Source organism: Peromyscus californicus, unplaced genomic scaffold, assembly GCF_007827085.1.
Source record: "Peromyscus californicus insignis strain IS unplaced genomic scaffold, ASM782708v3 Scaffold_19__1_contigs__length_69161282, whole genome shotgun sequence".
Classification (NCBI taxonomy): Eukaryota; Metazoa; Chordata; class Mammalia; order Rodentia; family Cricetidae; genus Peromyscus; species Peromyscus californicus.
This window is the reverse complement of record NW_026294491.1, coordinates 22,391,088-22,417,456: the sequence shown is the minus strand read 5'-3', so window position 1 is coordinate 22,417,456 and position 26,369 is coordinate 22,391,088. Positions and strand designations below refer to the sequence as shown.

General features: G+C 40.5%; 1 protein-coding gene across 4 annotated transcripts in view; it reads left to right on the top strand.

The window, feature by feature from the left end:
• Ctnna3 (catenin alpha 3) overlaps window positions 1-26,369 on the top strand; it is a 1,464,870-nt gene that overhangs the window by 793,777 nt on the left and 644,724 nt on the right. Inside the window, exon 1 of one of the 4 annotated variants that reach the window (XM_052744819.1) lies at window positions 13,505-13,622. The exons of 2 other annotated variants lie outside the window; for them this stretch is intronic. The gene's annotated coding sequence lies outside the window, so the exon portion shown is untranslated. Of the gene's footprint in view, window positions 1-13,504; window positions 13,623-13,838; window positions 14,021-26,369 lie in introns of those variants that run through there. One more of the 4 variants, XM_052744820.1, reaches the window with a different exon arrangement.

The window sequence follows — 26,369 nt, the reverse complement described above, 5'->3', positions numbered from 1 at the left end:
ACTCATACACAAGGCCCCAATGAAAAACTTGGGACATCAGCAGCGAACAAGTCAGAGCCAATCCTTCTCCTGTGCACATCACACTTTAGAAGAAGAAAAGTAACAGCTGGAATACAGCCGGATGGCTCACAGTTTTAGGAGATTTTGGTTTGGATGTCTTATGTTAGAAATATATTCTAGGTTTAATTAATGGATCATTGTTCACAAACCCTTCTCCAAAGCAAGATAAACAAATTAGAAATTCTGTTAGATCACAGAAACATCCATCTTTCTCTTTGAGCAGGGCATTGGGAAATTCTTTGAAGTGCCTTGCCTGATAACGTCGTAATGCCTCTTCCTTAGGAGTTCTACCCCGTACCCAGGTATAAAGGAAGTGCGTAGTGAGCACAAGAAGAATCTGGAGAGGAGGATTAGCCTGTTTGCTTTGTATTACAGACCCTTTTGTCCAATCTCATTTCTTTTCCCATTCCATTTTTCTTTCATGTCTCTGTATGTGTATGCGTGCATTGGCTCATGCATGTGCATGTGTGTGTTCGCATGTGTGGACACATACGTGTGGGTACCTGTACATGTGGAGCCCTGAGTTTCATGTTGGGAACTATTCTCAATTGCTCTTCTACCGTATTCATTGATGTAATGTCTCCCAACCAAGCCCAGAGCTCACCAATGTGGAGAGTACTGTCCTTAAATTTATTCGGAGGATCATCTGTCCATATCCCAAGGCTGGATTATAGGTGGAATGATATGCTCACCTGACATCTTTTGTGTGCTCTGGGGATTCGGGTCCTCAGCCTTGTGGGAAAACTACTTTAACCTCCCAGCTATCCTCCAAAGCATGGCTGTCCATGCTTCAGTCATGCTGACACACTGAGTCCCCATAAAAGCCCAAGTAACATGCTCTGGGGAACCTTCTGGGCAGCTTAAGAGGCATCCAGGAAGGCAAATCACAATCCAACATGAACCAGGAGAATAAGGCACCCTGACCCCATGGGGACTGACATTGTTGCCTTTAAGAACTTTCAGCACTTACACTGTATATTTGTCCACTCATTCAGCTATTACATTTTATCCTTTAAGATATTCTTTTCACAATTTATAAAGTAAATAAGTGTCCCTGGGTTTTGTGAGTAGAGCCGATGAATCAATTGAGCCTATACAGAAAGGACAGGACTCCATATCCTCAACTGGTCATTCAGAATCTCTGTAGGCCTGGAATTGTGGTTAGGGTCAAACACAGGGTCACCCTAATGCTTCCCCTAGGAAATAGAGTGTGAGCAGGTAGAGCTCAGCTTTGCATAAGGTTCTCTTGAGTCACTCAGAGGCCGAGTGTGCTTGCTCTCACTTTGGCCACCATCAACCAAGAATGGCAGTGGCCAGAGTGACATGACAACTTTTAAAGCTAGAGAGAAGTGAAGGAAATCAAGGAGCAACAGGCAAGACACTGTTTGAAGGCCTGCAAAAAAAAAAAATGAGTTACACATTTCAATGCCTTTAGGGGATAAACTGGTAAGAATATTTGTCCATAAAGATGCAAAGTACAAGGTATTCACAAAAGATAAAGTGAACCATCTTTCACAATGGGATACCTGATTAATTGATAATATAATGTATACATATTTAGGGATACAAGTCAACTCCAAAGAAATATTTTAACATACAAAGAAGTCAGGCTTCCAGTGTATCAACTCTGGACTATAAGGCAGTTGCTTTACCTAATTATTAACTTTGATGTAACACTTAAGTGAGAGTTGGTCAGGATAAGGGAACTAAGCACAGCTGTCTAGTCTGTCTGTGGCCAGAAATTGGGACACAGTGCTTAAATGAAGAAATAGGTATTTGTCCTACATACAGATTGTTGTTTCAGGAAAACCAACCCAGGAAAATGATGAAGTAAAGCATAGGAACAGGCTTGCATATACTCAGGGTTTCTGAGCAAGAATGAGAGCCTATAAAAACTAGACAGAGGATCTAGGTTGTAGAATGATAGCAAACTGAGCAGAGTCACTGGTGAGGCTATGGGGATAGAGATCAAACCAGACATTGAGGGTTCAACTCTAGAAAAACATAGAGATCTGACCTAAGACAAGTCAAGCAGTCTAAACAAAACCAACAGAATGCATGGATATCATGAAAGAGGAGTTATTAAATGTGTATATCCAATAAAGTCTGGGCAGTCCCATGGTGTCCATCTAAACACTGGAGACGCACCAGCGACACACAAACCCAGAATTGTCTCAGTCTGTGAAGCTGGGTGCCTCAGAAATCCCACACCAATAATGAGGTCCCTTAGGGTTCCCAGAGAGCTGCTGGTCTTCAGACCACACCGGAATGCTGAAGGAGCTGGGTTCTGGTGGCAGCCATGGGTGGTATCGATAGCATCGTCAACAGTGGCACAGATGCACTCACCAGCAAGAAGCAAAAGCAGGGATTGGTGGAATGGCTCAGGGGAGGGAAGTACGTGCTGCCAAGCTAAGGACTTGAGTTCTAGCCCCCAGGACCCACATGGTGACAGGAGAGAACCAACTCTTGAAAGTAGCCCACTGACCTCCACATGAGTATCATGGCACCTCACACACACACACACACACACACACACACACACACACACACACACACACACACACACATGCCATTTTAAAAAGAGCAACGGCAGGGAGGCAAGCAGAATTCATTTTAATTTTTACTTGGATATTTTCATATCTGGGCAGCTACTGGGAAGTCCCACCTACTCTGAGAGATAGACAAGCCCTATTGGAGGGTTTGTTACTCAGTTGCTTCCAGATTCCAGTCGGTGACCAACATCAGCCATCACAAGCTGCAGTGGAGCCCAGGGCTCTTTCCAGGCACTGTATATCACATCACAGTTGAAACATAACCCAGTGCCCAGTGCTGCTGGTGCTCTAGCTGTGCCTTCCCAGACACTGGCCGAATAAATGAGGATTAACTAGGACCCTTCAGTGGATGTAGGTTTACACAGAGTACACCAGCAAAGGTACATCAGGTAGACTGGGGAAGAGACCGACCCAGTGGGAAGAGTTGAAATGAGACACATGGGAACTGAAGAGACAGAAAGAGAAATGAGGAAAATGAGAGAGACAAGAAAGAGGGGATTTGATAAGCCCCTAGAAAAAAATCTGTTCACAAAACTTTTATTCTTTTATTTTATTTTATTTTTTTGCTGTGAGAGGAAAAATATCAGATGCTCACTATAATGTGAACTTGACAAACCAGCTAGTCCACGTGAAGTCTGTTTCCCATCTGATTTCTTTTTGTGTCATGGGAAGACTGATATTGCAAAGATAAATTGAAGTGTCCGCATGGGGTGCGGAGATTTGTAGCTCCAAAGAGACATACACAAATATTCCATTTGAGTGTGGAAAAAGCTGCGAGCACTTTTCCCTGTGGGTCTGATCAGAGGAGCTAAGACAGAAGCTTGCAAAGTAGTGAGAGTCCTCAGACAGGAGGTTTCTTTGGAGGATTTCTGGGTCTCTTTCTTGAATGGTCACCTTTTGTGCACCCAAGAGACGGGACCTCCACATCTTGGGTGCTGCGGCACATTTGAAACCAACAGCAAAAGGAGAAAAATCCTAAGTAACTTCTGCTTGCAGTCATAGAAGTCAAGGACACCCAACAAGCACCTCACAAGACAAGGCAGCCATCATCACTAAGATGTGCCCCATATCTCACCACTCTGTATCCAGAAGGAGTACTTTAGCAGCCTGTATTGTTTAGTTTCCTTTTATGATTTCACGATACAGTGTCTCATTTATCCGAGGCTGACCTTGAAGTCACCATGTTGCTGAGGGTGATGTTGAACTCCGCTCCTCCTGCCTCTATCTCCCAAGTTATTGGATTGCAGCTGTGCCCAGCTGTGCATGATGTATTCAGTGCTGCCCGTCAAACCTGCGGCCTCCCACAGGGCGGGCTAGTACTACATCCTCAGCTCAGGCAGTTCATCTTGTATCTCATTAATTAAAGTGTTATGCTCTCTTTGATCAGCTCTTTTTTCTCTGCTCACCTCCCTCTTACTTCTTTTCCATTCAAGAAATGAACAGCCCAAGAGGAAATCATGAAAATCAAAGGAGAAGGAAAAGACCCTGAGTGTCAGGGAGAAAAAAAAAAAAAGATGTCAGAAGTCCTGTTATGAGTGGAGTTTTCATTTCGACACTTCTGAGGTTACCTCGGTTTCAAACTTGAACTTGGTGCAGACTGTCTGTTGACCAACCACACTTTGCTCCCACTGGACATTATTACAATGACGTTCTTGAAAGTCCTTTACAGTTCATTTTTAGCAAAGGATAATGGTAGAGAGGTACCACATGGAACACATTACAGGCATGACAGCCTTTGGATCCACAGGGCTGGAGTCTCCAAGTATGTGTCTTATTCTCTTAACCTGGGTGTCACATGCATAACTGAGGGAAACCTAGCTTTTCTTCTTTGCTAGGAGGCCAGCACACATTCCTTATGTACAAGGATATTAATGACATGGCAGCATATTAATTGACTATATAGTTGACAAATATATCAAGGATGCAAGGCATCTCTTCTTTACCCAAGGCTAGACTCACAGAAATTTTGGTCTATTATTGTTCAATATTTCAAATGTTTAAATCTATATTCTCCATCTCCCTGTACTTTTTTGTTGGGAATAGAGGGAAGTCATTTTTCTCTTCTAACAAATAAGCAATGTGGATGGACATAATGAGCTAGTTCTTTGCCTTGTATCCTGTGTTTCTCTTCTTAATAGTATCAAATACTTCTTGATTTCCCATGTCATCCTTGCATAGAGACCACGCTGCTCTCTTCTGCAACAGTCTATATTTTAGTGCATATGGCTCCAAAGAGAGAGCTTGATAGATCATCAGGAGCATTGGCACTGGATTAAAAATATGCTTGTGTCATTTGCTATTTTAAAGATTGTTTTTGATCTTCATCTGTAAATTAGAAATCATCATAAGAATTAATGGTAATGTTTAAAGGGTACCTAACACAGAGTTCAACCTCACTGATGCTTCAGGAAGTTACAGCTGTCACTAAACAAGGCACTACTGCGCCTTCTCTTGCCAACAGCGGTGAAGAAGGGGGTCTTCCTATCTTCTCTTCTCATGGGTTTGTCACCGTTCTCCTCCAGATCAGTCTTTCTTCCTCTTTTCTGTTCTTTTTTACTTTTTTCCTTAGTATTTTAGGATTTATTTATTTATTGTTTTTGCTAGAACCTGGATTCAAGAAGCCCTTAATTCCTTTCTGGTGATGGGTCAGTTTCTCCAGCAGAACTTTTAGTGAGCAATCACCGTTCTTTAGAACTGCAGTTTCCAAAATTTTAATATCATTTACACATATCAGTAAAATACGTTTGAAGATGTACCATGAAGTATGTATTTGTAAACTACATATATGTTACCATGTTAATAATGCATTTATACTTTAAAACAAACCCTCAAGGGAATTTTTGAAAAATGTGGCAGGCATACATAAGTTTGACTGTTTTCCTCCAGATCTTGTGTGTCACATTACATACCCAGTGGGTCATACTCTTCACAGTATTTGCTCTGGAAATGTATCATGGTTTGCAAATTCAACGGTTTCACTTTTCTTTTAGTACCAGGTCATCTTCCTGAAAATGCATTCCACACACTCAGATTTCTTTCCGTGGAATGTTGACTGGCTGTCCAGTCTCCAGCTATCTTATTTTTTTCCCTCTAACCAACTGGTTATGTAGCCTTCGTGTATATCCATCTGACTCATCTGGATAACTTTTTAAAATCTCTCAGCTCCATCACAGACTACTTAGGTAAAAATTTCTGTGGGTCTAACCTTGGGGAAAGAAGGGACACCTCACTTCCTTCGTTAGCACTCTATGGTCTGGGAACAGATAGCTCTTCACCCCAGATGTCAGTCCACATCCCCATGTTGGGAAGGCAGAGCCTAAGAAGCTCCTGGAGAGGGTCGCATTTGCTTCCTTTCCTGTCATCCCTGGTTGCTTCAAAGAGAGGAAGGCCATCTCCCCAGGCTGGGTCTGGAGGGAGAAGCCTGGCAACAAGCTGCCCAGAGCTGCTCAGGCTGCAAATGACAGTGCTGTCATCTGTGGATGAAAGATGACTCCTCCTGCTCTTCTAAAGCTGGAGTTTTGTATTGTTCTCCAAAGCAGGTGTGGGAGCCAACCAACTATGCAGAATGATTGGCAGGAGGAAGGAAGGGGAGGAGGAGGCATAGAGACTTCTGTCTTTACCTTCCCACTTTCGAATAGTTCCTTATTTATCATCAGAGCTTCAAAATCCTCATGGTGAAAGGTTGGGTGCTCCTTTGTTTATAAATTGATGGTGGGGTAAAAAGAGAAAACTTCTCAACATTAGTTTTTCCTGCATGATGAAACATCTCCAATCAGAGCTACATGAATATTTAATTAACTAGACTGCTAGGTAGAGAGATTTCCTCCTGTGTTTTCACTTCCGTTTGTGTGCAGGCCTGCATAGCTGCAAGGAAATGCTCCTCCCTTCCCCTTCTGTCTGCATCTCTGACTTTCATTATCCACGAGTTTGCTAAAAGTCTGAATCCACATTCTTGATTGAGATATGAGTTGATGTTATAGGCATCTAAGATTAATATAAAAATTTCTCAACTATTACTGTGGTATCAAAGAATTCTGTTACTCACAGAGAGGCCCCTCCCCATCATTTATGGAGACCTCTTGGGCATGTTTGAAGAGGAAGAACACAATTCAACTATGCTCATCTGACCTGGTTCTGTGGGTCTCTTTCCTGGATATCACGTAAGGATACTGCAGCTATTGTGCAGATTTCCTCCAGATAATCATGTTCCTGATTTTCCTGGTTTCTTCACATTGTTTCTGACCAGATCAGTGTCCCTAGATGCCCCATGAGCTGAAAATGCCAAGCAGTAAGTCAGACACTGGTCCAAAGATGAGTTAGTGCAGTCTGGCTTCTACTAGAATGATTCATTAATTTGTTCAAATAATTTGAGAATATCTCTTGTTATTGTAAATTACAACAGACATCATGTTTGGGATCAGAAAGTTTAGATAGCATGATTAATGTAGCCATAAGGTTGCTAGAAGGAGCACCATGAAACAGACAGGTTCATCCTTGTCATAGTAGCTATAGGGATTGATGGATCGACATACTACTACAAATGAGATAACTCCACTTGTCTATCATTATGCCTGGATCTTATTATACAGACACTACTCAAAACACATGCATGCTATCCCCAAGGATCTTAGAACCCAAGGAAGGCAGATCACCAAGAAAGTAGTGAATGTATTTCAAAAATATTAAAAGTAGAGGAAATTATATCTTTGAAAGTACAAGGTACCTCTGTTGTCCCAAGAAATCAAAATGATATAATTAATATATATATCCAAATGCAACAGTCAATCTGGAGAACAAGGAAAGTTTGGGCATTAAGTCCAAGAGTGAAACTGACAGCATCGTCACGAGAGACAAGATGTCTGCGTAGAAGGTAGCACATTTAGTGATGAGCAACAGATCTGTAGTCCATCTTCCTTTGGACAACCAACCCCCAAATAATGACACAGAGACTTTATATTAATTCTGAAAGCTTGGCCTTAGCTTAGACTTGTTCCACTAGCTCTTATAACTTAAATTAACCCGTTTCTATTCATCCATGTCCTGCCATGTGGCTCTCTACCTCTCCTCCATTCTGTACCTCTGAATCCCTCTATGTCTACCTGGCAAGATCCATGAGCCTAGATTCATCCCCTGAGCTCTTCTCTCTGCCAGGAACTTCTGCCTAACATCTTTTGCCTAGCTATTGGCTGTTCAGCTTTTTATTAAACCAATCACAGTAACACATCTTCACACCACATACAAATATTCCACAGCACAGATCTCATCCATGTACTGCAGGAGAGAGATGGACAATTTGAACAGTTTCTTAGCTAGGTGGGTGGTGGTGTCCACCTGTAATACCATTACTCAAGAAGCTTAGGCAGGAGAATCAGAAGCAAGCTCAGGGCCAACCTGGGCTACATAGTGAGACTATGGCTCAAAGAAGCAAGCCAACTAACCCAAAGGAACCAAGAAAATATGTTTTTCCTTTCCAGCTTACAGATACTTAATCAAGCCTGTTATGCAAAGCATTAGCTGGTCCTTGAGTTTCAGCAGTACTTGATGTGCATCTGAGATGCCCCTAGGTCTATGTCTATGTCTTAAAAGCTTGATCCTGGGTTAGCGAGATGGTTCAGCAGGTAAAGACACTCACCGCCTCCCTTGATGACCTGAGTTTGATTCCCAGGATGGACCTGGTAGAAGTAGAGAATCAAATCCTGCAAGGTGTCCTCTGACCTCTACAGGTGTGTAGTTAGTTGCACAGGAGGACCCACAAATGCATGCAATCAATAAATAAAGTGCAAAATGAAAACAAAGAAGCTTGACTCCCAGACTTTCCCTTTATGATATCACAGAGTGTGTGCTCCTGAAGGGGGATTGTGGGACCCAGGATCATCCTTTCTCCTTCCTCCCTCATCAGGTGCCACCATGCACCCCTGCCAGTCTAAGCCACCCTCATGGGGACCAGAAACCAATGAGGCCTCTCAGTCTTTGATTTGCACTTCTGCCATGGTGAGGTAAATAAACCTATCTCCTTACAAGTTGATTATCTCAGTTATTTCATTATAGTCACACGAAGCTGAGTAATTAACGTTGGAAAACCATGTCCAAAATTTACATGTAAATGAAAAAGCACTAACATTTCAGGCAGAGGAGCCCAAACGGTGGTGCTATTGGGAAGACGATGATTGAGGCTGACTCCAGGGAGAACTATCCATGCCTTCCTGTTATAGTAAGCTCTCCTACCTTCCAAACAAAGCAGCCTCCATCTTCATTAGATCGGCTGTGTCTGCCTGCAAGACTGAGCTTGTTGGCTGCTGACATTCTCTCATAGAAGGAGGGGGTTGGGGAAAGTCATAAGACTCTTACATGATATTCTGGCTTTCCTCCCAGCCATTTCTAGGCAGTCATGCCCTAATTACACATAGCTTTCCAGTCTTGGAGACAGGCTCTAGAACAGTGGTTTTCAACCTTCCTAAGCCATGACTCTTTAAGGCAGTTCCTCATGTTGTGGTGACCCCCAACCATAAAATTATTTTCATTGCTACTCTGTAACTGTAATTTTGCTACTGTTATGATTTATAATGTAAACATCTATGTTTTCTGATGGTCTTAGGCTACCCCTGTAAAAGGGTCATTTTACCTCCAAAGGGGTTGAGACTCACAGGTTGAGAACTGCTGCTCTAGCATCTATGGCAAAGGCTAAGGGAAGGGAGTCCCATAGAAGTTCAGCCACAAGGAAGCTATCACACATGCTGGGTGAAAACTTCCCAGTGTGGCCGCTTTGTGAACACCCAAACTCCCATTAGTTGCCCTTCGCCATGTCCAATAAGTAAGCCCAATAACTTACTGGTTCCCCAGGGGGAACCCTGGTAGAATTGTGCTTTGATTTGTCATTAGGCCTTATGAGGAGGCTATAGATGCCATTTTTATCTCCCCGGGGAAGGAATTCTCACAACATTTCCATTGTGTGAAAGGTAAGAAAATAAAATGTGCCAGTGAGATAATTAGGAAGGTGAAAACACTTCCTTGTTCCTTATTTAATAAACCTCTATGAAATCGTAAGCCATTGTGAAAATGCTAGTTGACACTACTTGTTGGCTTTTGCCTTTCTTTGTAACTTGAAAAGACTTTCGGGTTCTGCTTTTCATATACGATTGTGACAAAAAGCTGATTATGAGCTCTGCTGTTGAAAAGAATCAGATTCCGGCTGCCTTCTCATTCACCACTCAAAGCACAGCCTGGGTTCATCAGGGCAGAGGTGGAAACCATGGCTAAGGAACCAGAGAATCCAGAGCTGCTGTCAGCACTCATTTAAGGAAATCACCCGCTGGCTTATTAAAGTTAATTGCTTGTAGGCACCAGGTTCCTTAGCCAGAACCATCAACATCTTCATGAGAGTGGTGATTAAGACTGCGCTGGAGCTCCGGAAGCTGTATGAATACCATCTCACTGGGTGCCTTAGCTTGGGGAGACTGCTCCCTCCTGCCTCCTCATTTCTCTCTTTCTCTTTGGTCTTCTGCTATGTTTTCCTCCTATCCCCTCCCCTACGCCAGCTTTTCTAGGTAATGTGTTAGCTCTGCCACTCTCGCATTCAGCAGGCATTTATTAATCATTTATTAAGTGATTGGCAATTCCTAGCCTCAGGAAATAGAATAATGAACAACACAGTTCTACATGGAAGGAACTCTCAGTCTAGCATGGGAGGTAGACTTTTACACCTATTATTTTAATACACGCCACAAATTATCGAAACAGTAATTTGTACAGTGTACTGTGGGGAGGTAAAGACAGAGGCTATGTTGCATAGGTATGTTTCCATTTTCTTGGTAATGACCTAGCTTTGAGGATGGGGATAGCATGATAAAAATATCTGTCTGTATTTGTCAGAGAAGGAATTGGCTTCTGTTACTGTGGAGTCTGCCAAGCCCAAAATCTATAAGGCAAGTTGGACAGGAATTTAGGCAAGAACTGACATTATAGTCTTGAATCTGAGCTTTGCAGGGAATGCTGAAATGGGAGCTCAAATACGATTTTTATATTAGTTTTTATATTAAAAATCCTTCTCAGTGATTCCAGTTGTTTCTTCGGGTCCACAATCTACTGGATAAGGCCCAGCCACATTCTCAATGGTGCCCCCTTTCATCAAAGCCAACATATTCTTTGCTGTTTTAAGACAGGAAATTTAAAAAGGTTGACCTCAAACTTGCTGTGTTGTGGAGGCTGACTTTGAACCTCTGATTCTTCTATGTCTCATTCCCAAACTCTGAGATTATAAATGTATACTACCATCCTCAGCTAGCCAGTGGATTATTCACATTTATAAAATACTTTCCCAATAGCATCTACTAAGAATGTGATCAGACAGCTGACACATGAAGCTATCAAACTTCCTGCTTGTAGCTTTGCTCTTTACACCTCTTTTGCATCTATGTCCACAAAGAAGCAGAGTATACAGTGAAGACATCGTTAATAATGCTTTGTGTCAAACAGAATCAATTAGATGATAACTATAACAAAGAACTCAGCCAGAGAAATGATAGGCTGTTTTACTTATAAACATAAATATTTTATTAAGCATGTTAGAAGATAGGATATCAAAAGGAAGTCTTTTCAAGTATATCTAGATCTTTTGTTTTCCTTTCTATCTCAGTGAGGAGTGGACTTTTGATTTAACAGTCTTCCAAAAGTAGTGTGGGTAAAGGGTGGGGGGTAGCTTTGTGAGCAGTAGGCAAAACACTTTTGGTTTTCTGGACCAAAGTTAGATGAGACACTAAAATATATACAAGTTATAACTGGTATGTGCATTTGGGTCCTCCCTAGAACAGCAACTGAGAGCTGAACTCCAGTTCTCTGGTTAGAATGAGAATAGTAAACACCTTAGTAACACCAGGAGGTCCAGATCTAAGGAATGGGGCTCTTGTCCCAAGTCCATGAGTTAGGAGACTCTTACAAATACATCAATGATGAATGCCTCTCCAGTTGGTATCAAAACCAGCTCAATACAATATGTGTGCTCAAATATCCACTCAAACGAATAAGTAACAATATTCGTAAGTATAATAATAAGGAACTGTGGTTGAAATGTAAAGTATGGGAGAAGAGTAAAAGTTAAAAACAAAAGATTAACATTACACAGCTCTAGGAAAATGCTTCTTCCCCACTCATCAGAAGTAACAGACAACAGATCAAAAGCTGCAAAAGCATGCAGCTCACATTAACACTAGCATCCTGGGTGGACCTGGGCTTCATGGTACCCAGGGTGGAGTGGGCTGCGACATCAGAGCTTAAGAGAATTCTTTGCAAATTCTTCCTTCAGGAAGCAATGTCCAAATCATCACAGAGCCATGGTGGCTTGTTTTTCCAGGTAGAGGAGCACTAGTTTGCCTCTCTTCTCATCATATCAGTGGATTTGAAAAATCCACACAGACTAACACAGCCTTTACCCGTGATGACTAAGGTGCATTTTGAATGAATAAACAGTGTATATTCCTCCTGTATATACTTATAGTACTAGAGAAAAAAGTGAATTAAATGTGTTATTGACCCATTTATGGTCACCCAATGAATTATTTTTTTTTCATGGTGCTGAGTATTTGGATGATCTACAATTGTATTATAAGATTAAATTAAATGAGAAAATATCAAGTTTAGTAAAATATCCTCAGCTTGAAGTTTGATATTCATGACACATGTAACTGTTTTTAATATAGTAGACAATGTTGACTACTTAAGAAGATTTTCTGAATGAATTTATTTTTGAGTTTTTATATTTGGTTGATGAATTTGTTTTCTACAACTTTAGAAAAAAATACATTTAATTTTACAGTCTTTGGATTATTATTACAAATAAGCTAGAAATCTTGGTTACATCAGTAATTTGATAAACGAAGGCAAGAAATACATTTTTAGTAAACATATATAACATGAATTATGTCTTTAATTGCTGCCTCAAGACAAAATACCTAGTCATGCTATTGAATGTTAAATGTAATATTTGCTTTTTTTAGTAATACTATATTCACTATAATTTATATAATTTAGTAATACTATATTCACTATATACTATACTATATTCACTACATTTTTTCATTAAGACATTTTTATAATATTATTTTTATAATAAATTGTGTATACTCATGTGTCTGTAGGTGGGTATGTGCACATAAATGCACTGCCTGTATAGGCCAGAGGGGGCATTAGATTTCCAAAAAATAGAATTACAGGTGGTTGTGAACTACTGAACATGGATACTGGATGGAATTCGGGTCCTCCACAAGAGCCATGCTCTTAAGCCCTAAGCTATCTCTCCAGCCCTAAGAAATCATTTTTTAAGGGAAGTACAATGATAGAACATACTTTATTGAAAGTTTTTAGTTGTATTTATAACATTTGAACATTTGGAAATATGATATGTGGACCTCCTTTGTACTTGTGCTGCAGGGATGGTAGGCAACTGGGCCAGCATCTGGGAGGAAGCATCAGTGTCCTCAAGGTGCCACCTTTATTCCAAGAGACATATGCCACTTTTTAGCTCTTGGACTAGGGGTGAGCTGGTGGGAGGCAGAATAAATGCTATTTCTCTTTCCTTTTACCTTGTTTGACAAGTAAGCAGTCTTCATTTCTTTTTAAATGTATGAACATGTAAATTCAGGAAAATTATGTGGGTGGATCTGGAAGACTAGAAATAAGGTATAAGTAAATTATTGAAATTAGCCCCCAGAAATCATTCCCTGAGAGGGGACATTTGAGCTGGATCTGGGGAGATGAATAGAACTCCTCCAGGTGGATGGGTTGCGTGTGGGAAGAGGTGTACTCGGAAAAGACATAAAGGCATAAAAAGCAGGTTGTGCTCACAATATTTCAAAATGTCCTTATGACTAAAACACTAGGTGGGAGGGAGGAAATGGAAAGAGAAGAGCTGAAATATCAGAACAGAATGGGTCTCGCATGTCTTCCTGAGAGCTTGGACTCAATCCTTGACCTGAAGGGACACCCACAGGGAAACGTCATTGAAGATGTTTGAGGCAGGTCAGTGAACATGACTTTTGTTGTTCAAAAAAAATATGATTTGAGAACTTTGGCTTTCAAATTTTAGCATGATAACTACTTGGAAGGCTTATTGAAACGCAGATGGCTGGGTCCCACCTCCAGTTTCTGATTCAGGAGTTCCCGGGTAGAACCCAAAAATCCTTGATTCTAACAAAGCCTGAGTGATGTGGGATGCTGCTGATATGGTAACCATTCTTTATGAACTACCAGCCCGCAGGGGAAGTGTGTAGTAGATAGTGCATGAAGGTGATACAGGAATCAAGGTCTGAGAACTGCCTCACCCAAAGCAGAATCAATAGTAGTACGGAACTAGAAAGGAAAGAAAACTACCAATAGAAGATGAGCTGACCAGACAGAAGACTCCTCCAGCATAGCAGGTATGATCCTGACTGTGTTATAGATGCAGAAGTAAAGCTTCTACCTGGGTGGTTTTTTTTTTACATGCAAACACTTTTATTTTAATATTTTAGTAATTGCATAATATAATTATTTTATTTTATGATAAAAATTAATATATATTTTTTATTATTTTTTTTATTTTGCAATACAATTCAGTTCTACATATCAGCCACGGATTCCCTTGTTCTCCTCCCTCCCACCCCCCTCACCTTCCCCCAACCCTACCTCCCATTCTTACCTCCTCCAGGGCAAAGCCTCCCCCCGCGGACTCAGATCAACCTGGTAGACTCAGTCCAGGCAGGTCTAGTCGTCTCCTCCCAGGCCGAGCCAAGTGATCCTGCATAGGCCCCAGGTTTCAAACAGCCAACTCATGCAATGAGCACAGGACCCGGTCCCACTGCCTGGATGCCTCCCAAACAGATTAAGCCAATCAACTGTCTCACCCACTCAGAGGGCCTGATCCAGTTGGGGACCCCTCAGCCATTGGTTCATAGTTCATGTGTTTCCATTCGTTTGGCTATTTGTCCCTGTGCTTTATCCAACCTTGGTCTCAACAATTCTCGCTCATATAAACCCTCCTCTTTCTCGCTAATTGGACTCCCAGAGCTCCACCCGGGGCCTAGCCATGGATCTCTGCATCCAGATCTCTCAGTAGTTGGAAGGGGTTTCTAGCATGACAATTAGGGTGTTTGGCCATCCCATCACCAGAGTAGGTCAGTTCGGGCTGTCTCTTGACCATTGCCAGCAATCTGTTGTGGGGGTATCTTTGTGGATTTCTGTGGGCCTCTCTAGCACTTTAAGAAATAGAGTTGACTGATTTCAGAGAATCTAGATACGGAAGAGGTATTAAACATTACTCTGTTTCTGCCTTATTTGTTCTTGGGTGTTTGCAAGATCAAGAGATATAGATAGATATGTAGATAGATAGATAGATAGATAGATAGATAGATAGATAGATGATAGATACATAGATAGCAACAGACAGACAGACAGAAAGAGAGAGACACAGATAGAGACAGAGACACAGATAGAGGCGAGGAGAGAAGAGAGACAGAGACACAGAGAGAGACAGAGACCACAGAGAAACACACAGAGAAAAAGAGAATCTAAATGAGAAAATATATAAATGAATTTCCACTTTGTGTGCTGAACCAAGAGGAGGGAATTTACTCATCTACAAAATAGCATTAGTTCCATTAATAGAGAATGCATCAATTCCATCACCAAAGATTTGAGGTAAATACTATTAATATGTTAATAATGTGTGCATCTATTACAGTCATCACATCTTCATGATTATTATCACTTTGTATGTGTTTAGGTTAAGGATTGCACTCTTTTGGAGATTGCCTCAAATCTAGGACTTAATTCTTGCTTAAATGGCATAACTGTCATATACATTTTTTTATTTTATTATTTTCTATTATGTGATATTTGTCCACAATCTATTTAAAGTGTATATTTAAAATGCATTTCATTATATATATTCGGGGAGTATGCATATGCCACAGTACATGTCTGGTCAGAGGAAAATTTGTAGGAACCACTCTTTCCTTCCACCGTGTGGGTTTTGAGTATCTAACTCAAGTCACCAAGCTGGCAAACAAGAGTTTTTACCTACTGAACCATCTTACTGGCCTATAATTTTATATATTTGATATAATTTAGGTTAAGTAAAATGAATGCTTTGCTTTCCACAGGAAAACTGAACACTTAACATTTGAATGAGTATCAGAAATACATACATATATATGCATAGATAAAGAGAGAGAGGGGGGAGAGAGAGAGGGAGAGGGAGGGAGAGAGGGAGGGAGAGAGAGAGAGAGAGAGAGAGAGAGAGAGAGAGAGAGAGAAAGGAGAGGGAGAGAGGAGAGAGGAGAGAGGAGAGAGGAGAGAAAGAGAGGAAAGGAGAGAGAGAGAAAATTGAAGAATTAGTTGGAGGCTGCTGTTTTCATTTGTGAAAGTTGATTTAAAAAATGTAAGCCAAGATAATGGGCTCCCAAGTAAAATATATTTTTGTTACTCAGTCTTTTAAACATAGATCCACATGACAAAAAATTTTAACTTGTGTAGGCTATGCTATTTCAATATGGCAACACATCAAAGATGGGCGGAATGGTTTGTTGTTGGGACTCTGGGATTTCAAGTTATGAAGTGCAGGCAGGTGTGATTCGCACATTTTATGAATTAATTCTAGAGGTTTTTGTAGGCAATTTAAGTTACTAATTAGGTTACTATGGCAATTTTTACATAGCTGGCATTCTATTGGTATAGTGATTTGAAAGGTTGGAATATAAAATAAAACTGTAATGACATGTTCAAAGTTTAAACATTACATTGAAATATTTACTTTTGTTTCTGTAAGGTTTTTCCATTTAAAATTTGAAACTATGACATAAAGTATGACTAATATCTAACAGCATTCAAATAAAAATTACATAAATACAATTGAAATTTAAAATTCTAAATCATTTTACATGGCATATTAATTACATTGAGATTTTATATCACACTTCATGGGTACATATAGACATATATTTGTACATATTAAAGAATGATGCATGCTGTTGAATACGGAGAAAGTGTCTCACAGTCACCTCATACAGTATTGGGGCAGCTGTAGGTCCATGTACAACAAAGGACTAGAACAAGGAGAGAAAATGGCTCTTCTGTATCTGGGAAAAAAATACTGAGCAGAAGACAACAGTGCATTCTTCTGGGAGGGAGGTTTGACAAGTTCATTAATTAGTCCTTTCTCTTCCCTAAGCACTTCCATCTCTCACACAGCACACAGGAATGCAGTGTACTCTTCAGCACAGACAATGACAGCACAGCAAACCTTCGTGTCATGTGGAGATGCTCATTGTTTTGTTTTTTTCTTTTTTCTTTTTCAAGACTTTAAGGACACAAACAACAAATGGGAAGAGAAGCTATGACAGGCCCCAAATGTCTTCATCCAGGGTAGCAAATAATGAAATACAAGGGAATGCCACTCCATAAATCATGGGAGGGTGGAAGTGTAGTTGCAGATGCGAAATACAGACACTGCGAGCATTCTATGTAGTTTAAAAAAGAAAATATACTAAATTCTAACTGTGTTTCTCCTCACCCTGCATTTGATTCCTTTCTTCTTTCAGGATATTTTTAGCTGTTGGAAATACCTGTTATTTGATGGAACAGGTATTTTCAGTTGGTATTCAAGTTAGAAAAATCAAACAATGGTTATAATTAAGCACGGATAGCCCTACAAAGTCTGGAGCTTACAATATTGAAAGAGAATAGAGACTCTGGCCTGAGAGAGGACTGAGTTACGAGGTGCCTAGCGGGGGTCATGAGAAAGGACAGAGGGTTTCTCTGTCCATTTGGTATGCTGTAACAAAATGCCAAAGATTGGATAGTGCATCAGCTGTGGAAACTGAGCTTTCACAGTTTCAGAGATAGAAAAGCGAGAGACTGAGTCACTAGTCGGTTTACTGTGTGGAGCAGGATGCCATTCTTACTGATAGATTTCTCTGTAACTCTCATGCTGGCAGGGGTGGACTCTTTCCCTGGGGGCTCTGCTAGTGTTTATCCCACTCCTGCCAGTGCCTCATCAATTCCTGAAGGGCCGTCGTTGTGCTAATACCTTCACTCTTCAGGCTTTAAACAATGGCTTTTTAGGAACACAGACATTCAGAGTCCACAAGAAGGCAAGAGGGGGTGGTAGGTGGATGGAGACAGACAAGGAAGGTGAGAGTGAGCAACATGGAGGGGTTCGTGGAAAGGGAGATGATTAGGCATTTTGATGGATGTTTAATGTATAGCAAGAAATCCACTGTCACAGGAAACAGGTAAATAAAGGACAGAGTCACAGCATGTGAGGAAATCCTGATGTGTGTAGCAAGCGTCTTTGTCAAACTATCTTTGGATCGCCAGCCCCCAAATTGTGAAAGCTTGGCCCTTAGCTTAGGCTTGTTCCCAACTAGCTCTTATAACTGAAATTAACCTGCTTCTATCAATCTCCTCTGCTATGTGGCTTTTACCTTTCCCCAGTCCAGCATGTCCAGGTGCCTAGATTCCTCCTCCTCTTCCTCTCTCTTCCTGGAAATCCCACCTCTCCTCTTTAGTAAACCAATCAGAAGGCACCTTGGCAAGGACACATCTTCACAGGGTACAAAAATTTCTGCCACGGATGTGTGGTGGGTGGAACAGGTCCTTACACAGCGGGTGTCATGAATGACTTGAAGTTCTGAAGTGACTTACACAGTGCAGTGACTTGATGATCAGATAGTATTTAGAAATGAGATGGGTAGACAGGGATGGCATAAAGAAGATTCTGGATTACTTTGTATTGTGTCCAGATGTAGCAATAAGAATGAGAATCTGGGCTGGAGCTGGGACTTCCTAACTCAGTCAACAATGGCAAGAGATGACAGTGTTGCCGTGATACTCCTCAGTAGAGGACCAAAACCTAACACTGTGAGGATTAAGCTTCTAACCCAGGGAAATTTTTTATTGATTTCTTTAATTAAAAGCTTTATTGCTCACAGTAGGACCCAAACTGAACAGCACAAAGCCTTCTAGGTTCTATGCTTTCAAACACTTAAAGCACTCGTATGCATAACATTGTCAAAGGAGAGGCATTCCCTGGTCTGAGGTACTTCTGCAACCAGAACCAAAGACGACAGAAGCCAGTAGTGATCAAGAAGAGAGAAGGGGGTCTGAGATAATTACAGCGTCCCAGGTAAAGTCCCTGCTGCTCAATATTAATGGGGATAGAGCTTAATTTTAAAGGGTTTTTGAAATGTGTTTCTGTGTGAAGGAGAAGGGAAACATGGTATAAACAGGCAAAAGCCATCAGGGGGACCTGGATCACAGCACCCTGCTAGATATGTGTTCTAGGATCTATGGCACAGAGCTGAAACTGCTATATTGAGGGTTTCTGAAGGAGGTTTGGAAGCTGAGAGCATATGGAGACCCTTAATTATGGTGTTAGTATGACTGTAAAAGTTTACATGGAGTTTTCAATCACAAGCCCCAACTTTTTCCAGTACTTCCAGGGAGATTCCCTAGGGAGGAGCCCCTAGATATTTAAAGAAAGTAAGGAAATATATAATAGAAAGATCTATGTGAATAATTTTATTCTCTCTATTGTTATTACCATATAGACACATTCTCAAGCTGTATGCTGCTATGTGGTGCAGCTTAGCATTGAGAGTGGAGTGGGAAATGGCTTTTCTATTAGTGTCAGAGAAAATATAAAATTAAGTCATTCAGCATGAAAAGATATGGCTTAATTTTAAGTGAGGGTTGCATTGTGCTGCTATAGAAATTTTAATGGAAAAAGAGACTCATCCAATATGTCATTGCATTGTAGACCGAGGAGAGCTAGTCATGAACTCAAATATGATCTGCAACTGGGACTGTGAAAAGTTGAGAATGTGTGTGTGTGTGTGTGTGTGTGTGTGTGTGTGTGTGTGTGTGTGTACGTGTGTGTGCGCGTGCGCATGTGTGTGTGTGTGTGTGTGTGTGTGTGTGTGTGTAGAGGAGGAAGAAGAGGAAGAGAGGTTTTGATGATTAGATTTGACATTTATTAATAACTTCTCTATATTTTAAGAAAAAACTTTTACCTTTCAGCCAAAGTTAGATATTCCCAAATTAAGACTAACTACCTCCCTGAAGATATTGAAATTTCAGAGCCCAAGGCAGCTATTTGGGACAGTGAAGTCATACTCAATATTCAGGTCATATATTTGCCTCTTATTTAATTCCTTCCTATTTTTCTCATCACAAATCAGAAACTCTTGAGCTTGTAAATACCCTCCAGGAAATCATGATGTAATTTTGGAATGCATCAGCTGAGAGACATCTCTTACACTCCTTGTGGATCTCAGTTTGTGTCACATGTTTACTGTAGACATCCATTGTGGATCTCAGTCTGTGTCACGTGGTTACTGTAGACATCCATTGTGGATCTCAGTCTGTGTCATGTCGTTACTGTAGACATCCATTGTGGATCTCAGTCTGTGCCACGTGTTTACTGTAGACATCCATTGTGGATCTCAGTCTGTGTCACGTGGTTACTGTTGACATCCATTGTGGATCTCAGTCTGTGTCACGTGTTTACTGTTTAGAATCTGAACATCTGTACAACTCTCATCACCATCAACTTTCTCCTTCTAAACTCTTTAGCACATTGATGCCTATCCTGGTTTGTTTTAATTGTCAGCTTGACAATCATCTGGGAAGAGAGCTTCAATTGAGGAATTGCCTAGTTTGGGTTAGTCTGTGGGTGTGTCTGCATGGGACTGTCTTGATTGTCAATTGATGTAGGGCAGTCTAGCCCATTGTGGGTGATACTACTTCCTATGCAAGGGGTCCTGAATTGTATAATACAGGAGAAAGCTAGTGAGAGCAAGTAAGCAGGCATGCATGTATGCACTCTGCTCTTGACTGGGACTATGGTGTGACTTAGCTGCTTAAGTTTCTCCTTTGACTTCCCCAGAATAATGGACTGGAACTTGAAATTGTAAGTCAAATAGTCCCATCCTTACCCTTTTGTTGGGATACTTTATTACAGCATCAGAAATGAAATCAGAACAGTAGCTAAAACAAAAACTTAGATGCTAAAAACATCAACATTGATTTTATTACATTCTTACCCAACTAGACCTTGTTGTGCTCTGAAAATGAAATGTCTCACATAGGCTCATGTACTGGTGGCCTTGCTTCCCTTACGGTGGGCTTTAGAGAACTGATTGGATCATGATGGCTTTGATCCAGTTGATGGATTAATTAATTGATGTATTTATAATATTATGTTATTTGGAGGAGGTGGTTAAAGAGTAGAGGATGGAGACTGTCTTAGTTAGTGTTATTGCTGTGAAGAGATGCCATGACCATGTCAGCTCTTATAAAAGAAAGCATTTAATTGGGGCTTGCTTACAGTTTTAGATATTTAGTCCTTTTTCATAATAGTGGGAACCATGGTGGCACACAGGCAGGAGAAATTAGCTGAGAGTTCTATACCTGGATCTGTGAGGGAAAGAAAGAGAGAGCTACTGGGACTGGTTTAGGCTTTTGAAACCCAAAGCCCAGCCCTAATGACCCATTTCCTCCAACAAGGCCACACCTCCTAATCTCTCTCAAGTAGTGCCACTCCATAATGAACAAGTATTCAAATAATTGAGTCTATTGGGGCCATTATCATTCAAAGTACCACAGAGCCTAGTTGAAGGAAACAGGTCTCTTGGGCACCTTGGATGATGTATATTGCCCTAGCTTCTTCATGTGTTCTCTCAGGTTCCTGTAGGTAGCCATATGGTAGACATATGCTCTGCCTTACCACAGTAAACAGAGCTGAGGGGTAACACCTCTGAAAATGCATTCCCCCCTTAAGTCTCAGGGACTTTGTTATGGTGACAATAATACTAACATATATCTTAAGAGGAGGAGGTCAGGGGAGTTTATCATTTACACGAGGAGATTGTAGCCCAACAAAACCAACAAGGTCAGACAAGATGAGTGGAGATGATTTTGAGCAAAAATATTCGGAAAGCAGAGAAAATCTCAGTCAAATATTGGAACTAGTAAAAGTAAGAGCTATAGGAAATAATGATAATCAAATTCTTCCAGGCTGTTCAGAAGATGGTAGGTGACACAGCAGCATAGGGAAAGCAATGCATACCTATACTAGGGGACAATGAGGGACACTTAGAAGGATACAGTGGTACCTAAGCACACACATTTCTTGAATTTCCTGACAAATTGCCAGCTTGTGCTGTCTACAATTCTTTCTATAGTATCTGACGTTATAGGTCACAGCACATTTGTGTTCTTTTGCTAAAACGTCTAGAAGACACAAGTTGTGGATTCAAGGCCCCACATTGTTTGGCTACACAGAAAATAGATAGCTATCACAAAGAAATCACTTTAATGTAGTCAGATGTTTTCCTGTGTCCTGCCCAGTCCCACAGCCACTCAGACCCAAGTAAACACACAGAGGCTTATATTATTTACAAACTGTATAGTCTATGGCAGGCCTCTTGCTAGCTAGCTCTTATATCTTAAATTAACCCATTTCTATTAATCTATGTATTACTATGTGTTCCATGGTTTTACCTACGTCTCATTACATGTTGCTCCTTGGGCAGCTGGCTTGGAACTCTTCCCTTCTGCCTTTCTTCTTCCTGTCTATCTGCTAATATTTTCTGCCTGCCTCTAAGCTTCCTTGCCATAGACCAATATAGCTTTGTTTATCAACCAATCAGAGCAGCACATATTCACAGCATACAGAAAGACATTCCACAGTACTTTGAGGGTTGGTTGTGTCATCTGGTAGAGAATACTACTGTTTATACCCAGGATAAACGTCTATGGGAACCAGGTTCCACCTCAGCCACCCGTACATCCCTTTTTTTAACCACATGAACTGCTAACATCCACTTTAAAATAATCTACAGCAAAGCATGATGACAATAGTTCAATAAATACATAAATAAACATTTTATTTTCAATTATTTCATAGCTTTACATATGTATGCAATAAATTATAGTCATTTTTATCCCACATTATCCCCTTTCATCCCCTCCCCCTTCCTACTGAAATCCATCTTCCTAAAAAGTTAGTATGTGTGTGTATGAAGTGCTCAGTTGGTAGGGTTGCTTCCATGAGCATGGGAGGGAGGTTATTTCCTGGACCACATCCAGTTTACCAGCTGCTGTGCTGAGATTTGTCACATATTTAAAAAAATATTCTATGGGGGAAGAGTGGGAGTGGTAGCATATAAATCGGAGTTGTTTGCAGCATATCCTGATGCAGACAAAATTGCAACAAGAAGTCTAGTTGTAACAAAAGTAGAAGTTTCAATTTAATGTTTTAAAATTTTAAGTGCATGGATATTTTGAATGTATGTATGCCTGTGGATCACATATATATGTTTGATGCCCTTGGAAGCCAGAAAAGGGCATTGCACTGGATCCCTCGAACTGGAGTTATAGATGATTGTGAGCTACCATGTGGGGGCTTGAAATTGAACTTGGTCCACTGGAAGAGCAGCCCGTGAGTGCTCTTAATGGCTGAGTCATCTCTCCAGCCTCAGTGTTCAATATGCTTAAAACTTTAAATTATACATGACTCGAATGACTAGTTATTACTTCAAACTATATTTAATTATGGTTTGACATGTATTTTAAGATGTATTTTAACTACATGCTCAGGATATATGGTAAATAATCATAAAGGAAGTTTGAGAAAAACATTTACTGAAAGTTTTGCAATTCCTTGTGTGTGCTCTGGGGTCGACATGGAGTAATTTCTGAATTCACTTCATCCTACTGAGTGTCTCCCCATGAGATTTTATTATGCCATAAGCAACCTGACCTGTTTTCTTGTTCTGTCAACTGAGCATGTAAGTAGTGATGGATAAGTATATGAACCTTCTACCACCTTAGGAAAATATTTCCTCAACATGAGAAAAAGCCCAGCATTGGTGGTATATCAACCTCTTGACTCATTTTTTTTCTTATTAAATCTGAAAATATTGCAACTGACAATTCTATAATTGCCCTTGTACAAAAGTGAATACTCAGGCAAGTGGTTCTGGTCTGACCTTGAGGAAGCACAGAAGTGGAATGTTGAGACACCATTTCCCAAACTATGCCGAATAGTGCTGACTCTAGCCTTAAACAAATCTTTCCATGTTTCCAGATCTCAGTTCTCACATCTGTTAAAGAGGGCGTTTGCCAGATGGAATCTAAGATGCTTCTGATTCCCACATTCTGTGCTGCTGTAACTGGCCTCCATCTCACAGATGAGCTCAGGGGCATGCAGGCCTGATGTTTACAGTTACTCTTTTGGGGATTGAGAGCAGCCTGTCCTGTCTCGATGGTCAATAGGTTGGCATTTCAAATATCATCATCATGTGTTCTTTGTCACAAAAGCAGGAAAGTTTTAGACTAGGGTTTGACTTGGCGAGATTTTAAACCAGCCATGGTTGCTAGTTCATCATCAAGCATCTCAATATATAGGATGTCATATTTTACAAGCCAGGGAAACTTTTAAAACAAGCACTGAAATGCATATTTTTATGAACACATGCAGAAACCAATCTGATTTCAATTCTTGTTTGTAACAATCGGCAGCTCTTTGGTAGACTCCGCACTTTGCAAGCAGTATAAATAAACAGGGTGATAACAAGAAGGAAGCTGTTTTGTTTAAATAAAGTTAACTGTGGACCCAAGTATTTGAAATTGTGAAATTTGGGCCAACAAGATGGTTCAGCAGCTAAAGGCACTTATTGCCAAGGCTGATTACCTCAGTTCAACCTCTGGAACCCATTTGAGGGGAAAGTGAGAAACATCTCTTGCCACATGTCCTCTGAACTGCATAGGCATACATACTCACACATACACACACATGTAAATAATTTTTAAATAGATAAATAAACTAATTAATTAAAAATGACACTTTCTGATATTCATGTTTGGTTCTGTAAGCTCTATGAAGCTTTCAGATCACCAAGGGATGGGGACTGCTACTCTTCCTCCTCATCTAACATTTTTCTGAGATTCATTCTCCTTTCTAGTCCTTAGTTACATGCTGCTGAGTCAGTACTTGCTGCTTGGAGACATCTCTTTAAATCCTCTGGCAGACAAGAGTCTGTTCCTGTGCCTCACTGGGGTGCAAGGGAACCCTGCTGGTCTCTTTGAGGAGACACACAGACCACGGACTTTGCCCTGAACTTTTCTTATTTTACTATGTCCTAGGTTTGCCCAAGTCCTTATAAAGTCTTTGCTATTGTTTTACTGTCTTCTTGGGTTTGGTATGAAGGAAAGGGAGCCTTTACCAATACACATGCAAGGCCCTACAACAATCCTTCCTGATTATAGGACCTAGATTTCCTGACACAGTTTTTACCACGTATCTCTTTTGTGAAGCCATAAGTGTAGAATCAAGGATAACCACAATTGGGAAAGAACACAACACAAATAATGGACCATGGACAAGGATAACCAAAGCACACAGGCTGTTTCACGATGGTATCTCTCCACAAAAACAATTTCTCTTTAAGTAGAATGTGTTTCCAGGGAACATGTGGATTCCTTATTTAGTAAACAGAAACTGGCATGTCCTGGGGGAACTAGTAATAAATATGTTATATTGCTTTGGTTATTATATATGTTAAGGCTACATGCCTCTACTGGCTTGAAACTGGTCAATTCTTCAATACTCAATAGAAAGTACTCTAAAGATCTTTATTAGGGATTTAGATATTGTTCAGTGGGTAAGAACACACTGCCCTTGAAGAGGACTTGAGTTCAGCTCCCAGCACCCATGTTGGGTAGATCAGAACTGCCTTTAATTCCAGCTCCAGGAGGATTTGATATCATTGACTTCTGCAGGCACCTGTACACACATATCTGTGCATGTGCACATGCATATAATTAAGTATAATACAAATAAATATTTAAAAGTATTTTTAAGCTGGGCAGTGGTGGCGCACGCCTTTAATCCCAGCACTCGGGAGGCAGAGACAGACAGATCTCTGTGAGTTCCAGGCTACAGAGTGAGTTCCAGGAAAGGCTCCAAAGCTATATAGAGAACCCTTGTCTCAAAAAAAAGTATTTTTAACTTACATCAGCCTGTAACTCCAGCTCCAAGGGGTCCAACACTTTCTTATGGCTTTCCTAGGCATTCCATACACAAATAAAAATAAATATAAAAAACAAAAATAGACAAAGTGCATGAAAGATAACAATAATTTCTTATAATAGTAAAAATTAAACATTTCTGTAATTAAAAAATTCTTTATTAGGCTTTCTGAAAAGTTACCTGGCCCCCTTGTATTTCTTTCCTGCCTGATAAATTCCATATTTCTTCAGAATGCAGCTATATTTAGGGATGAAACCATTAAAGAAGTGATTATGATAAAGTAAAGCTGAGAGAGACTTTCATGTGATGTGAGTGGTATCCCATCAGAGAAGAATTTGGATACACAGAGACACCAACTTTATGAGCAAGCACTTAGGCAAGGCTTTGTAAGGACCGAGTGGCAATGCCATCAACTGTTGGCATAGATGAGGGGCCTCAGGAGAAACCATATGCTCCATCACCATTCTAGACTTTTACCCTCCAGACTTGAGGGAATAAGTTTATATGATTTAAAGCAAACCTCGCTAATGGTATTTTGTGGATGCAGCTCCAGAATTCTGAGGTACCTGTGTATGAAGGCCAAATCATAGTTTTCCATAGCGTTAGGCCTTGTGTACACACCTGTTCCATCTATTCTTGTCACAGAACATGTCCAGTCATCCTAATTTCTAATGAAGTCTTGTGATTTTACTCTT